This window comes from Rattus norvegicus, chromosome 3 (assembly GCF_021556685.1).
Source record: "Rattus norvegicus strain SHRSP/BbbUtx chromosome 3, alternate assembly SHRSP_T2T, whole genome shotgun sequence".
NCBI classification, from domain to species: Eukaryota; Metazoa; Chordata; class Mammalia; order Rodentia; family Muridae; genus Rattus; species Rattus norvegicus.
The window spans coordinates 126662195-126666834 of record NC_141536.1 but is presented as its reverse complement, the minus strand read 5'-3'; positions in this window follow the sequence as shown (position 1 = coordinate 126666834).

Here is a 4640-nt window from a genome sequence, read left to right as displayed (position 1 = left end):
ATCTTGGTGATTGGAGCCAGACTTACCCTTGGCCATGGGCATTGCAGCCGACCCAAACCTAATTAAGAAAGATCCTGAATAAACTTGGGTGTGAGCCAAAATCACTAGTTCCTTCAATCAATATTTTTGATATAAAAATTAGCATCTGGCCTGAATAAAAGGCTGTACTGTTTCATGCTGCAGGAAAAAAAATCCTCTTTTCCTTCTATTCTGACCTTCTGTTAGGTATTTTACTGATTTATTTCGATGATAAGGTTTTGGTGCAGTTGACTTGCAAATTTTGGCTTTCAGCTCCTCATTTGAATCGAAGGCTGAGAGCAGAATTATAATCACAAGTCGTACCGTAATCCCAAACTGGCATAGGCATCAACCTTTTCCAACGAGTAAACTGGTTTGACTTGTTCTTTCATTTTTGATTGAATTACCTTTGCTAATATGCAAAGATTAACTGAAATAACCCCTAAAGAAAGTCCCCTTTGTAAGGAAGAGGGCACGTGCCTAGGAAAATAACCATACCATCAGAGTCCTAGAACTCCTCCTTATGTTCTGGGCATGAATACCAAATACCTTCCAAGAAATTTTTGTTAACTTATACAACAATACCCAGGAGACTGACTGTGTTTGTAGAAGTGCTTAGCCCTGTGTCTAAAGAGGATTGGCCGATTAGCTCTCAGGACATCATTTGCCTATTTCAGAATGGATTCTTAGTTTTGAACCACGGAATTCATGACTTGCTAAGGAGATAGAGACCACAAGGGCTCATGTTTGATTCATGTTGATGCTGACGTTATTCCAAAGAGTTGTATTTTAATGAGGTTGAAAGGAGGAACAAATTAAGACATCACTGCCTTTTCAAAGGGCTCCAGGAAATACTTAGTCATGAAATGAAATGATTTCCAGGGTTCACTTTAAAGTAATCTAATGCGAGGGAGAGTATGTTTGGGGGAGGTATTAAAAAGCCCAGTCACAAAGTGCCAATGCTCAGAGCATGGGGATAGGTGGATTGGATTCATCATGCTAGTCTATTTTACTGTTTATTTTTTTCCATTATTAATTTTAAGTAGCTATCTCAGAAATAAATCTTAAATGATAGGTGAGAGGAATCCTCTTCAACTGAACAGAATTAACTCATTTTGCTAATGCCCCATCCTATACTTCTTCCTGGGAGCTTTGTTTGGCCGACACAAAGCTCATTTTGTTCCTTTAGTTTGGGTTAGTGTTAAGGGACAACAAAACTTCATGGTTCCACATGGATTTGACTGAGGTCTGTGCTATAAATCAATGTAAAATGATCATGCTACTGTACATTCATTGGACTGTCGAGTGTGGTTTCAGTGGTCTACTATTGAAGTTTTAAAAGTCAGATCCATGATTTGTAGTGTTTGCTGATTTCTTTTTTTTTTTTTTTTTTTTTTTTTTTTGTTCTTTTTTTCGGAGCTGGGGACCGAACCCAGGGCCTTGCGCTTCCTAGGTAAGCGCTCTACCACTGAGCTAAATCCCCAGCCCCCGTGTTTGCTGATTTCTGTGGTATCACTTCTCTCACGATGGCCACTACCATGCTCCCATTGTGATGTCACTGAAGGATCTAGAAGGAGCTATGTACAACTGGTTCTCATGAAAGCATATGCTTCTCTAGATATATCTACCTCTACCAATTGCCTGTAGTAAAATTCCTAGACACAACTTTCTACTCCAGTCTCCCCCACACCCCAGATTCATGAAAATGACATAAACACGAAAACATTTATGATTTTTATAACTCAATTTTAGTGATTTATTTATTAAAGTAACATTTCACAGGCAGAAGAAAGTGAGACTGGTCATCTCAAATTTGTTTCAGTGAAACAAACATTATGTTCACAACCTATATGCTTTATTTTATAATACCACAAGATGATATGCAACAGTACTTGCCTAGAAATAGTCTACTGTGTGTGTTTATGTGTGGGTTTGTGTTTATGTGTACATGTAGGCAAGAGATCAATGTTAAGTGCTGTTCCTCAGGAGCTGTACACTTATTTTTAGAAAGAAGATCTCTCATTAGGACCTGGAGCTCCTCAATAAGCCTAGGTAGATTGGCCAGTAAGTTCCAGAAGTCTACCTGCTTTTGCCTTCCTGGTGCTAGGATTATGAGCATATGCCACCATGCTTGGTTTTTTATGCAAATGCTGGATTTTTACGTAAGTAAGCTCAAATGAGCCTCATGCTTGCATGGGAAATGCTTTATCAATGAACTCTCTCTTTTTTGTTTCCCCAAAAGCTGATTTCCAGAAAATCTATCTCTCAATCATTCCATCACATACTCATCTCTCTATTGATTGCTTTGCTTCCTTTCTAAAAAGAATAATAAAAGCATCCATGTATATGTGTGTGTATGAGTACATGCACATAAAATGGTTGGGTTGTAAAATATTCTAATTCAGGAATCCTTAATCCCAGCACCAGGGAAATACTCTCTTCCTGATTTACAAAACACTACACAGCAGGGTATGGTGTTCTAAGAGAAGAGACTACACATACATTGTTACTATTTTCAAAATTTTGATTGTCATAAATCAAAGTGTGTATTCAAGATAGTTCAAGTATTCATCAGATCTTAGATTTTAAAACAAGAGCTAAGATTTCATGTATCTGCTACCTATGCAGAGGGACATCAAATGTTCAAAGAGCTGGCAAGAATAACATTCTACTGCAAAGCTGTAATAGTTGGACTTTTCTTTTTAAAGGTATGGAGAGATGGGAGGACAATGTTAGAAAAAGAGAAAGAAAACAACTACAATGGAAAAAGAGGTCAAGAGGCATCTTGTAGAAGGCTTTCTCAACGTTGGGTCTTTTTTTTTTGTTTTTTGTTTTTTTTTTGTTTTTTTTTTTTTTGTAAACAGACATTCCTTAGAAAGTGACTCATTGAGAGGGAAAGGAAGTGCATGGACTAAAATCACTTCAGCTTACTAGTATAAACACCCTTAAACATCAACAAGAATCAGAAAAGTTCTCTGCTATGTTATAGGAGCCAACTGGTCTAGCAAAAACTCTAATAATGCTTTACAAATTCTGGCATCCATTGGAATTACCTGGAGAGGCTTGTTAAAATGCAGTCCCCTGGGCACCACTGCAATCAGTTTCAGTGGTGGTCTGGTGTGAGTCACATGGTTTGTCATGTTAACAAGCTTCCTAATAAATTCTTAAACCTGTGGTCTCTGTCCGACTGAAACATGTCGAAAGGAAGTAGGCTGAGTATCTATGACACTGTTCTACCAAGATTGGAAATAGGTCTTTAACATTTTTTCATTATACAAAATTTTCTTCCTTACAAACATCAGTCTGAAACCTTCAGCGTCTGTTTCCCCAAAAGCTGATTTCCAGAACATCTATCTCTCAATCATTCCGTCAGATACTCATCTCTCTATTGATTGCTTTGCTTCCTTTCTAAAAAGAATAATAAAAGCATCCATGCATATGTGTGTGTATGAGTCCATACACATAAGATGGTGGGGATGTAAAACTATAATTCAGGAATCCTTAATCCCAACAGACTCAAACTCTGGTTAGTAAAAGTGTATAATTTCTTTGAAGTTGAAATCAGTCTTAATTAATGTTAGTGGTTGAGAATTTTATTTCCTAAAAATCAGCATTTCTTAAAATTCACAACTTTCTATATGATATATAGTCATATTGCTATGGATGAATTCAGGGTCTCTCCTCACTCAAGAAGCATTCCAATGGAGTTGTATTTCTTCTCCTATATGTATATTCATTATAGACCCTGACAAAAGTAAGTCTTTTTATAATTGTATGGGAAGGTAACAAGTTACTCCAGGACCCTCAGAGCTTAAGGAAAAAGGAAGAACCTCCTTTTGGCTCTGTATGCTAGGCAGAAGTGTAAATTCTTTATGGTGAACTGAACTCAAGTTTCTTCATGCAAGAAATAAGCATGGGCATTCTTGCTCAGGAAGATACCTGTCCATCTGGTGGTTTAAAATCTTAGAGCAGGTGTGGCACTGTAGAGGAAGATCACAGACATAACTAGAGAAGAAAGGGAATGCTTACTGCTTGATGAAGCTTGGGTACAATCTTCCTCTTACCTCTTTACCTTGCATCTCTTGTTTTGAACTCCAGGTATTTCTGTACTTTCTTTAGATGATTTACTAAGAACAACTTCATTTGATGCACATATTAAAAAAGAAAAGACCTACATATATTACTATCTTTATGCATTTATATGGCATGCATTTTCTCTGCAGAAGTAATGCTGTACTAGATCACTTGAAGGATTGGAATCCAGTTATCAGATTGGTCTCCAGATGAGCAGCGAGCTGTGTGTATAGTACCCATTTCTTTTTCTCTTTCACCACAGCATCCATTCCTTTAGCTTCTCACCATTTATAACTGGAAACCACTTTTTAAAAATGACTTATTTTTTATTATATTTTAACTGTGTGCATATGTGTGAGTCTGAGTGTGGTGGGCATGTTCATGTGAGTTCTGGTGCCCATGGAATCCAGAGCCATCAGATAGCCACAGAGCTGGAGTTACAGGTGGCTCTGAACAGTCCAACCTGGGCACTAGGAACTGAACTCACGTTCTTTCAGAAAGAGCAAATGCTCTCAACTGCTAAGTCATCTTCCCAGCCCCACAGGATT